Raw genomic sequence first — 13,377 nt, forward strand, 5'->3', positions numbered from 1 at the left:
CTCCTAGGGTTCTTGAGATTGCAGAAACTGGAACTGTTTTTAGTGGAGAGAACTCAGGTACCATGTGCCTTTAAGGTGGATGAGGTATCAATCTAACAGAGAAAGGGTCTGCCAACGATGTGGATTGGAAATAGAATGACACTGCAATAGACAGATGGCTGCCACAGGAAACCCCTGGCACACTCCCTATGAGCACAGTGGGAGAGTATGGCTTGGGAGGATTTTTAAAGGCAAAATTAAAAAGAATTACAACATGTTTCAAAACAATAAGTCTTGACCACATTGGTGAATAACAAGGTACATGTGAGTCCAAAGTTAAGGAGATAGTTGCTGGGCAGATATCCTTGCAGAAGTCTGTTCTCTTTAAGGCTTCATTCCAGCAGAATTCTTGTCAAGCAATAATGGGTGAGATGGCTTTTTTCATAACCTCCTCGCTTGTTTCTCTCTTTCTTTCTTTTTTTTTTAAGGTTGGCACACAAGCAAATTCATTGTGATACCAATGATGCTGATAACTTTCAGAGAGTCCAGCCTGTCCTGGCAGGCTATGCTGTGTCCTGAAGATGCTGTCCTGAGCCAGGGAGGAGAGCAGCAGCCTGCAGACCCCTCCATACAAAGGCAGCTTAGAGTATCTTACCTCCAAGGGGGAGATAATTTGTAAGGCAGGGCTGTGCAAGAAGTGTCTACCTAAAGCACACGTTGGTTTGAATTTGGCAACTGCTGTTATTTGGGGGTGGTCTTGCTGTCTTGTGCCTGTTTCTGTGGTAGTGGCTGCATAAGTCCACCTTTGTCCAGAGCACTAGAAGATGCACAGTCAGGGATCTACCCCGGGGGTGACTGCTGACCCATAAGAAGACAGTGAGAATTCAAGATAGTCTCTCTCTCTCTCTCTCTCTCTCTCTCTCTCTCTCTCTCTGTGTGTGTGTGTGTGTGTGTGTGTGTGTGTGTGTGTCTGTGTGCTTGCTAAGGAGCAGGGGGTTATATGAAGGATTTGGGGTTTTCCATTGTTATTTGTTTGTGTGTGTGCTTTTGCTTTTTGATTTTTTTCTTCTTGTTTTCTTCACAGAGTCTTCCTGAACTCAATAACTTATATGCAGATTCAAGAGAGTCCTTTGACCTGAAACCCTGTGGATAGTTACACAATGTCCTATGTCTATAGCTCTCTAAAATGTAATGCCATGTTGTTCTCCAGTTATAATTTTGACCCAGTCATAGACCTCTTCAGATCCCTCATCCCAAAGCTGCTGTATTGGGAACCTGGGAGGCTCTGCAGCACCTTGCTGTCCAGCTTACCCAATGGGCACTGACAGAGAACTGACTACTATTTGTGGAGGACATGTATATCTGAGAGCTCAGGACCTCTCCGTTCCTTTGACAACCTGGACCCTGCTGTTGTAGAAGGGAGGGCATATGCTGCTCTAAGTCCCCATGCTTCTTGGGCATTAGAAAGAGTCCTGAAATGGCAGTTTCTTTTGGTAATTCCGGGGCTGTTGAAGCTGCTGAAGATAAATATCAGTCATTCTGCCATTGTCCTTCATAGAGTAAATACTTACAAGGGACCTGCTGGTCCTGCTGCTGCTGCATCTTTCTGTTTGAAGCCACCTGTTTCAAGGTTATCCAATTGTAAGCCACCAAGATTCCCAAGATGCGATCTCTCAACAGCACCACTGCCCAGCCCTCTTCCCCCAGCAGGCTCCTTTGGGAAGAGCAGGCTGGTTGTCATCCTCTGGTGACAAGCAGTCTTTTTTTCTCCCTAGGTCATAGTTGGGTTCTTTTGTTTTGAAATCAAATCTAAAAAGAAAGAGAAATTATTTGTAATAAAATATAAGGTAGAGGATCAGGCTGTGGCTCACTGGTAGTGCACTTGCCTGGTATGTATAAGGAACTGGGTTTGATTCTCAGCAACACTCATAAATAAATAAAAAGTAATAAAGGTAAACAACTATATATGGTAGTTTAGCTTAGTTTCATAACTATCACTGACTTGCTTCTTGACCTTGAGTAGACCCCAAAAAGGCAATCCTTCCTGGGATGTTCATATGACTGACGTTATGAATGGTGCATAATTCCAAACTCCCAACTGTCCACAGAGTCTGAAGCAGCACTTCTGCCCATTGGAACCCAGGCTTTTAAAATTCTCCAAGCAACCCTTCTGCAAACTCTGTATTTAGACTGAACAGATCTCCAGCTGCCCTAAATGCATTCCTAAAAGTTCTTTATTTTTCTCAAGATGCCCCATCAAGTTACATTCATGACTCAATGTATTGTAAAAATATCCTTAACTATTTTTGTATTTAAAAGCAACAAACAGAACAAGCAAGGGTTTGTCATCACTGGACTGTGCATTTTACAATTGGTCCTAATAAGTGCACTGAATACTCTAGTCTTCATGTTTTTCTCCTGTAAAAATAGAGGACAATTGTAATGTGGGACATAGTCCCCAAAGCTTAGAGGTAGGTGTATGGAAATGATAAAATGCTTTTTAGACTATAAAGCATGATTAGCCAAGGGTTAGAAGGGCATAGACAAGAGTGTCTGGAAGCCTTTTGATATTTGATCACTCCTGGAACCCATCCTCAAGTTCAGAATGGCTTTAAGTTATCAGGTAGAAGCATCATTGATCCATACTTAAGACAATTAAAATTTTAACTATACTTAACAAAACAATGATATCTGAGGGTGCCCAGGGGAGCCTTTGGATGTTGTTGATCTGAGTTTTTGAGGCAAACTTCGAAGACAGCTGTATCATGGAATTTTTCAGTTAGAATCATTTCCACAACTTTGGGCTTGAGGACATAGAACACCTTGAAGTCTCCCATCAGAGAGTTTCCTGTCTCTCCAACAGCTCCTGTGGACACAGCTCTGCAGGCTACATCCCTTAGAACACTAGTGGGCATCATTCACACAGTGCAGGTGGAGATGCTCTTCCTGAATATCCTGTTGAATCCTGGGGTGTTTTGTGTAGAAGTAGGCCAAGACTAGAGAATTTTTTGTCAGTTTTTTTTATTCATTTTGTGATCATAATTTTTGATTACAAAACAGTGTATACTCATTATTGTCATTTAAGCAAAACCAGGAATAGTGAAGAGATCTTGCATTTATGGTTGTTGTCCTTTGCCCACCCTCTTGGAACCATTGTGAAGAGTTTCACATGCTATGTTTGTCATGTGTCTCACATTTATTTAAGTGTGAAATTCTGAAATGATATTAAATTACTTAATAAAACGTGTTTTGCATGCATTTACAAGGCATGAAACATAGAAACCTTTATTTTGTAAACATCTTCCTTCATATAATGAGACTGAGAATACGTGGAAAAACAGCAACTCTTACAGGGGGAATGTCTTATTTGGACAGTCACTTGCAATAGTGATTGAAGTGGCAGATGCCTGGCAATTCTGCTTCTAGATGTTTCCACAGGAAAATGCTATGCTTTCTTACAGAACACTGAATCCCCAGATAAGAAGGCTCACATAAAGTTATCAAGTTTTCTGACACAACATCTAATAGCTGTGATGAGGCTTATTTTAAGTTTTTTTTTTTTTTTTTTTTATGGCCTGAGTGTTGAATCCAGGGGTCTTCTCCACTTAGCTAGTTTGCCAACCCTCTTTATTTTTGGAGACACTGTCACACTGAGTTGCTTAGGTGGTTTAAAATTTGTGACCCACCTTCCTCAGACTTCAGAGTTGTTGAAATTATAGATGTTGTCCACCTTACCAGAATTAGTTCATGGTTTTGGAGGTTTCAGTCCCTAGTCAGTTGCCATGAATTTCTCATACTTGGTTGGGCATTCCACAGTAGTTTAGCTCAGTGGGAAATTATCAAAGAATACTTAAATACACAAAAATTCTTATAGGTCAAAGTAGGGATTGGTTGCTTAATATTGTGAATTTAAGATTAGAAACACCCCCCCCACACACACACACACACACACACATACACACTTTGATTTCTTGTTATGTTAGAGCACGAAGTAATAAAGTATAAAATGCAAAATATCAAATTCCTCCCTGTCATTAATTTCCTCTGCCCAATAATTCCTGTCCAGTTCCCATAATGTGGTGGTCTCTCCTATTTATTCTCTACATATAACCTGTGTTTCTAGTTTATATGGAGAAAAAAAATATACACAGGGTATCAAATAATAAATATTTTGGTTATACATTCATGTCTACATGAGTCCTAGCATCAAATCTTGGGAGATCATCAAAAATGTGGAAAAAGTTCATAAATGTGAGTACACATAAATCTACTTTATTCCATGTCGGAGCTGCAAAGGATCCTGTGGATGGATATACCATTATTTACCCAGAGAGTGCCCTATTCATGGACACTTGGGGGGTTTCTTTTTTTCCCCAATATAAAACATGCTTCATGAACATACTTGTGCATATATCTTTTTAACAGTTGCATGTATTTATTTATTTAGGTACTGGGTTTTAAACCCAGAGACATTCCACCATTGAGCTATATTTCCAGCCCTATTTAACTTTTTATTTTGAGATAGGGTCTCATTAAGTTGCAGAGTTGCATGCCCCTGAACTTGCAATCCATTGCCCTCACCTCTGGAATACTTGAGATTACTAGCATATGGCTTCCTATATTTTAATAGCAAATTTATAAAAACAGCACAGAAGATGGACAGTATTAAAAACCTGCACTAGCATGTAGGACAACTCAGAAAGGCATAGTGAGTGAAATCCACTATATGATCAAAATTCTACAAATGACATTTAGTGGCTGTCAATAAGAAGTTAATCATTTTTTAAAAAGTGAAAATGCTTCCATGGTCCCAAAAAGAAAAAAATAGCAGTACCTATATTATCCTTATACAGTTGAATCACCAGAAGTTTTTCACTGAAACATTTTGGTCTGCATTCCTGCTTTGCATGCTTTACATTTATATAAAAAATTCACACACAAATAAAAATGGAAAAGCTGCCAATATCTGATTCCGCTCCCCTTGTTTTCTACTTATATTCATCCCCTGAGATGCCTTTTGACACCTTGGGGACAAAGGGAATGTTTAACATAAGATCTACCAAGAGTGGTTTGGTTTGTTGTTTTTGAGATGCTGTGGATCAATCCCAGGGCCTCGTGCATGGGAGGCTTTCTCACAGCTACACATATGCCCAGCCCCATAGGAGGTTCTTATGTAAGTTCTCAATGTGTCAGAGTGCTATTTGGAGGTCATTTGGCATAACTGCTGCACGTTTGGCATGGATAGCATATGTGTGTGATTTATTTGTGTCTTCTAAAAAGACAACCAGAGAGTCTTCATTTGCCTCCCACCAAGCGGGATAGCTGCCCTCTGGAAGCACAAATCTGTTTTTAAATCGGAGCAGTTTCTCGCAACCGACTCTAAAAGGCAAGTAAGTGAATCTGAATTTTTTTTTTCTTTTTTTTTTATTATTAGTTGTTCAAAACATTACAAAGCTCTTGACATATCATATTTCATACATTTGATTCAAGTGGATTATGAACTCCCATTTTTACCCCCTATACAGATTGCAGAATCACATCAGTTACACATCCACGATTTTACATACTGCCATACTAGTGTATGTTGAATTCTCCTGCCCTTCCTATCCTCTACTATCCCCCCTCCCCTGAATCTGAAATTTAGTGGACAAACTAGATGTCACAGCACCACAATACTGGGCCTGTAACTCTCAGTTTTCTTCGTCTCTACACTAGAGGGCACTAGATTCAAGCAGTTTTTGTAGCCAATGACTTCTTGGGCATTTTACCACTTGTGGTTTGGGGGAAGGTGGGCTTTGTTGGAGGACTCCTTTTGAGACCTTCTTGCTCCATTCTACTGGAGTTCAGAGCACTTGAAGCAGTGCAGGTGTTAGAGAGGGAAGGCAGCTGTAAATACTAGGTTTCTTTCCTTCTTTTCTCCCTCCCTTTCTCCCTCTTTTCCTTCCTTCATTCTTTATCTCTCTCTCTCTCTCTCTCTCTCTCTCTCTCTCTCTCTCTCTATCTCTATCTCTATCTCTATCTCTATCTCTCTTTATTTCATTTTCTTTCCCCTGTTCCGGGGATTGAACCCAGGACCTCTATGTGCTAGGTAAATGCTCAACCACTGAACCTCATTCCCAGTCCTCATTTTCATGTATTCTGAAAAGGCTAGATTCCTGGCAGGACAATCACAGAATGAGAGAACCTTTATTTTTTGATCATAAAGAAAACATTGCCCCCAAATCTCACTAAACCTCAGGTGAGCCAGTGTGCTCCCAACTATGACATCACTGTCTGTGTTGGAATAGTGCCAGAGGAGGTGTCCTTTATATAAAATACTTCTGGAGTGGCAGGACTTGAGGTCACAGAGCCAGTTGTCCAGGGCTGTTCCCCAACACCTGTTTTTTTTTTTTTTTTAATAAAATCATCCTATGCTACAAAATGGTATTTTCTTGTTGTTTTTATTTAGTTGCTGCTATTTAGAAGTGAGATTGGGTTGCATTTGCCTGCTCAAATACTTTTACCTTCTATTTCCCCTCTTTTATGTGTATATTTTGATTATTGATGTCAATGTCTTTTATTGGTGGTGGCAATGTTTTCCCCAGACCTCCCTTTTACAATCTTTTTGTTATCTTTGCTCAGGAACTTTAGATATTAGGTAGCCAAATTTCTCAAGGTTTTCCTTTATGACTTCTAGTGTTGCTTATGATTTCACACTTCAAAATTATAAAAATGTTTTCCATGATTTTCTCCAAGTAGTTTTAAAGGTTATTAAAGATGTAATCTCTATTCCATTTACAATTTTCTGTGGTTTTGTATAAATATTTGAAAAATATTTTTAACTTGAATTTTTCCCCAAATGGACATCTAAATATCCTCCTGCTCTATTGTACAGACTATACTTTAGCTGCTAATTTTCTTTTCTTCTTTCTTTTTGTATTAGGGATTTAACACAAGGGTAATTTACCAATGAGCCACATCCCCATATTCCTGGACTTTTTACTTTTTATTTTGGGTTTCTCAATAAGTTGCTTTGAGCCTTGCTAAGTTTCCATACTGACCTTGAAGTTGGGGTCTTCCTGTTTCAGCCTCCCAAGTCAGCCAAGTCATTTAACTGATAATTGAGAATAAATTAAATTGTTGGCTGACTATTCATTCCCAAATGGCATTCTGAAAAATTTTTGGTCTGCCATGGCTGTCCCATGATTAAAAATACAAAAATAAAAATAATGGTATCATTTCAATAAATACTTATCTATTGAAATAAACACCCATTGATGACTTATCTATAATGATAAACTCTGAGGTATAAAGTAAGGGACATATCCATGAATAATTACTTCTGAGGAGGTGGCCCAAGGTACACAGAGACTATTTAGAGGTGTGGGGATTTGCCTCTACAGTGCTAGGGTGTACCAGTGCCCGTGGTATGTACTCAGGTTTTCCGCCTGCTCTGGGGCTTGCTCTTCTGGCTCATGCCCAAAGCCAGGGTCCAAAAGAAACAGGAAGCTGGGCAGTGGCCCTCTCTCTAAGCACAGGTATGGGGAGAGAGCCCAAATGGAAAGCCTCCTGGCTGGGAGTGCCTGAACCCCCAAAATGTGTCCTTGTGTTTGGCTTTTGGCACCAAGAAGGATTCCCAGATCCACCAGTGAGACCCAGCCGGGAGAACCCTCAGTGATGCCCCACGAGGCAGCATGGGCTTTGACTAGGAGGCTGCTAGCCCAAGACACACAGCAAGCTATAGCCAGAGAAGAGAATCAGGGCATCTGGGGCAGGGTGGGGAAAAAAGGAGAGAACTTGGAAAGTTGAGATTTAGGAAGCTTTTTGGTTGTTTATATTTTGTTTTCAAGCTACCATCTTTTTAGTATGCAGTCCCAAACTCCTGCCAGGTGGGAAAAGATATAAGAGGAGAGGAGGGCCTGCTTGGATCAGGGAGAAGTGAAATGCAGGTTCAGGGTTAAGGTTTAGTGTTCAATATTGTAACAGTATCAACAGCTCAAATGCCAGGATTCATCCATTCTGACTTTGGGTTAAGCTCCTATGAAGTGGCATAGAGTGTTTCTCAGTCCTTCTCATCAAGGGCTGGGATGTAGCTCAGTGGTATGTCCAGCTCCCCTGGGCTCAATGCCATTAATGTGGGGAAGGAAGAGGGTGTGATAAAGGTGATGGCTGCATGATCTCTCTACTGTACAATTGTCCTTTTCTAATAAATATCTCATGGGAGATACTTTAATTCTATGTAAGTATCTTATCATGTATTTTTACCTACTAATCCTTTCATTCATTGCTGATTTTCAGCTCACTATTCATGAACACTGTGTTTCCAAAGGGTGGTTTTCTTGATGTAGAAGGGCTTAGGCAGTCAGGGCAATATAGCAAGTGAGGAGGTTGGAGTGGGGCCAGAACAAAGAAGCAGGGAGAGGGTCTTCTGAGGAGGATAACTTCCTGCTTGATGAAAGTGCTCATGGAGGACAGAAGTGGGGGACCCAATCAGACAAACACTTCTGTATTCATGCTCCTAAGTGGGGGATGCAATAGAAAAACTAAAAAAGACATGTGGACAGAGAGGGACATCAATCAATAATATTGAGGAGCACGTGGACAGGAGAGGAGACAAGGAAAGGAGGAAATTCCAGAGATCACAAAAAGAACAAGCAAAATCTCCCCCATCCAGTTTCCAGCACTGGAGTCCCTTCTCTTCAGAGAGGCCTATCTCTGTAAGTCTGTTGCTTTTACAATCAGTCTACTTCTTGCTTGCTATCTCTGTGTCCTGTTCTTCAATTCTTTGCTGAACAGAGAAAATAAACCTAGCACCCCTTGATAGTAGCACATTGAACAATTCTTTATATATTTATTCATTTAGTTCTAGAGTATTTGGGATAGTACCCATGGCTTTTCACATGCTAGGCAAATAATATACCATTGAGCTATACCCTCAGATTTTAAAATTTTTTTGTGAGACAGGGTCTCACTGTGTTGCTCACATTGGCCTCAAGCTTGTGATTCCCCTGCCTCTGCCTCCTGAGACCCTGGGATTACAGGTGTGCATCACTGCATCTGGCCTCTTCTTCTCTTGCTTGGGGTTCTCTTTGTGCCCATTGCTACTGGAGCACCATTGATCCCAGGCCCTCTCAGCAGACACAGCTAGGCAACACAGGTTAGCCATTCTGAAATTATTTTAGAGGTTTCTAGGATTGAGCACATAATAAACATGCTACATTTAGTAGGAGCTAGTTTTCTCACTGTGGATGAAATGAACTACAACAAAGAAAGGAAGAGGATAAAATGAACCTTGTTGTTTTACATTAGATCAAAGATTATCAAGGTGAATTCATGTTTTAGACAGATGGGGAAATAAATGTGACTTAACCATTCCACTCGTTGGTAGAAATTGCACTACTGTGAAAACATACCAATAGGAATGTCCATAAATGTTCTATCTTAATAGTCCTAAATGGAACTACCCAAATTTCAATTGACATCAGATGTGGTAGTGAATATTCTACCACTGTATGCAGAATTGTGGATGAAAACATAATCAATGACAGGAACTTTCACAAAAAATGCTCTGATTTAATTTAAAAGAAATTCAAAAATAGGCAAAATTAATTCAAGCTTTGAGAACTCAGTGTCAAGTTCTTTTGTGGGCCAGGGGAAGGTAGTGATTGTGAGAAAAGCAAGGGAGTCCCTGATATGGTTCTGTCCTTTGACCTGATGCTGGTTACACAGTGTGTTCAATTCTTTTATTTTTTGTATCCAAGATTGAACTCAGAGGCACCGGGCCACTGAGTCATATTTCCAGGCTTATTTTTTATTTTATTTAGAGACAGGATCTCCCTGAGTCACTTAGGTCCTCACAGTTGTTGAGGCTGGCTTTGAACCAATATTCTCTTGTCTCAGCCTCCCAAACTTCTGGGATTAAAGGCATGTGCCACCAAACCTGACAAGTGTGTTCAATTCTGAAAATGTCTTTGTTACTTCAATATAAAATTTTTGAAAAATCTTCATCTCTTAGTCTAAATCTCATGTTGCCTTCATTTCAACTCAGGTGTTACAGAAGCCTCAATTAAAAAAAAAAAATAGAATGATTCTGAACAAGCTCACCCTGCTTCTTCTTTCAGACCATATTGCATAAGCATGATGATGATCCTTTCATGACTGATACCATCTCTAGAGGAAGTGAAAGGATTATTTTCACCCCACCTATCCTGGAGCACAGTGGAAGGGAGGAAAGTGACTTGCTCAAAGGTTACCCCCTGCAGAGGGAGAGAGAGAGAGAGAAAGAGAGAGAGAGAGAGAGAGAGAGAGAGAGAGAGAAGGAATGAAGAGCTGTTGATGGTTAATCCAGCTAGCCATCTTTTCTTCTTTAATTCTCCACCTAGTTAATGTCTTCTAGGGATTTTCCACCAAGGTTAAGGGTGAGAATTAAACTCTAAAGCCTAAGGCTTGTCTTGTTTTTAATTAACATTTAAGCTGTGCATTGTTTGAAAACATATATTTTTAAAGGTCAAATCATGACCTTCAAACAGATATAAAATGAACACGTGCTAGGGATTTTTACTGGATCAATGAGGAAACTAGGCAGATTATAACTGACTCAAAGGAGAAGTCAAAAAGCAAAGACTTATAGCAAGCAAAGGAAAGTTAAAGCAGAAGCACAGATAGCACTCACATAAGCTTCTTCCAGGAATGGAAAGGAAAGTTATTTGAACCTGTCTGCAACAGCAGAATATTTCTGTGTAGAGGTGAGTGTTATTTTGCATTGTAAAAGTTTTTGTGATTTTCAATGGGCTTTATTAGCTCAGCTATCATTAGTTTTATTCCACACCCTTGGTTTGTTTGTTGGTACTGGGGATTGAACCCAGGGACACTTAATCAACAAATCTACATCCTCAGCCCTTTTTTTTATACTTTACTTAGAGGCAGAGTCTCACTAAATTGCTTACAGCCTCTCTAAATTGCTGAGATTGGCTTTGAATTTGCTATCCTCCTGCCTTAGTCTCTGGAGCTGCTAGGATCACAGGCCTGCACCACCACGCCAAGCCTTTTATTCCACATTTAGGACTGATTTGAGAAAGGTGAAAATCCAAAACTGTTCAATGTGAACCCTTAATTAAGAGCCATGTGTGCTTAGAGATAATACTTGTTTTGTTTTTGAAGGGGACATTTAAGAATAAACTTAGAAAGTGACAGGAACTGTAAAGAAGTTTAGTTCTCTACTCAGTGAGGAATTTTATTTTATTAAATAATCAAGGGGGTAATGAAATCAATGCAAAAGTTAGAAAATTATTCTGGAGAAACAAACCCAAAATCTTTCAACATAGATAAGTTACATAGAAAAAAGAAAAACCCTTTGTATCATAGTTGAAGATGGCAAATACCAAATCAAGGAAATGAGGCCATCAAAATTACACAAACTTTGCTAAGATTTCTAAAGTATTTTGTAATGTAAAAAAGTGGATGATACTTTTTATTCATTTATTTGGTACTAGGTATTGAGCTCAGGGGCACATTACCACTGAGCTAAACCCCATTCTTTTAAAAAATTTAATTTTGAGACAAAGCCTCACTAAATTTCTGAAGCTGGTCTCTAACTTGTGAACTTCTTGCCTCAGCCTCTCCTGTAGCAGGGTTTATAGGCATGTACCACTAGGAGTGATTTTGCCTATGATGAATTTTATAAGCATTGCATGTATTATGTTATAAATATTTTTATACACTGTGTTAATTTTGTATGATAAGTTATGTAGTATGATAAAAGCAACCTTTCATAAGATATTTAATATTTTTCATCATATTTAACACATTTCAGTCTCAGGTATTATAAGCAAGTAAGTAATATTTGTTTTATTTAATTATTTTTTTTTTTCCTGTGCTGGTGATTTAACCCTGAGCCTTGCTCATGCTGGGTAAGTGCTCTCCTGCTGAGCAACATTTGTGGCCCTAAAACTCATTTTAAATTCTTCATTAGCCTTTTTCATATTTTGTAACAATATGATTCTTTCCTTAGGATTAATTTTTTTTTTACAATTTCTTTTTTTTTTTTTTTTTTTTTTGGTACTGGGATTGAGCCCAGTGGTGCTTAACTACATTCCCAGATGTGTATGTATGTGTGTGTGTGTATCTATCTATCTATCTATCTATCTATCTATCTATCTATCTATCTATAGTAGATAGATAGATAGATAGATAGATAGATACACACGTCCCCCATGTCATATTTCTTTCAAGCACTTTCTATTGAGAGTAAATGTGTTCCTTTACAGCTGAGTCCATTTTCCATAATAAAGACAACAATCCAAGGATGTCAGTGTGATTCTGAGGGGTAGGCCTATCTACCATTCGAGTATTCATTTTCAGGTGATGGGATAAATATCAGAGATGGTAGATGGATGGATAGATGTATCTCACATGTGTCTAAAATATGGCTGCATTTGAACCAGTGCTGTGGTCATCTACCAAACCTGAAGTGAATTAAGGTGAAAAAACTACATGAAGCTGGGCACCGTGTGGCCTGAATGTAATCCCAGCAGCTCCATAGGCTGCGACAGGAGAATTGCCAAATACAAATCCTTCTTCAGCAAATTAGCAAGGCTCTCAGCAACATAGCAAGATCCTGTCTGGGGGGGCGGGGGGCTAGGGGAACCAAACCAGGATAAATCAATTTGCTAGAGATGTGGCTTATTGATTAAGAACCCCATTTATCACAACAACCTGAATAAAATAATACAAAATCTACTTGGAGCAACTCTAAATTGATGGGAATACCTGTGAAAATTCATATGGGAATTTGTTTGAGACACATCTTATATGGCCCAAATAATGACTCAATTTTCAAACGACTGAATCTTTCATTCACCTGAAACTTCTGCATATGTAGGTCCCAATAAACATGAGAGGTTTTAGAGTAATTCCTGCTCACCTGGAGTACTCAGAGATCTTTAAGTAGATATCATGTTGTTACTAGGAATAGCTGAGATACCTTGTCAGGCTACCTATGTATCACATGTGCCATGCCGGGTCCTACTATTTCCTGGGGAACTTAGTACTGCTGGAGCTGGAAAGAGTCCTTCAGATACACCTGGCAAGGTCAGCATCATTTGTTTGTGACCAGACACAAACATCTGACTATTGGCCTCAGAGAATTTTCAACTGCACCCCTGAGGATTCAGTCCCCCACTCCAGCCAGAAACTTCACTCTGACTTTGCTCTTCAGTGCAGAAAATCCCCCTGAGAGCTGGCAAATGATGATTCATTGCACCTCACTTTGCTAAAGCCTGATTTGGTCTCCAAAAACCATAAGGTGCCAGCTCCTTCCTACTAAGGCTTCATCTCATGTAAGAAATATTCTTGAAAGAAACCTCTAAAACTGCAAACAGAAGACAGAGACAGACATGCACACAGCACAGAGGCAAGAAG

Source organism: Marmota flaviventris, chromosome 14 (genome assembly GCF_047511675.1).
Source record: "Marmota flaviventris isolate mMarFla1 chromosome 14, mMarFla1.hap1, whole genome shotgun sequence".
In the NCBI taxonomy this organism is placed as follows: domain Eukaryota; kingdom Metazoa; phylum Chordata; class Mammalia; order Rodentia; family Sciuridae; genus Marmota; species Marmota flaviventris.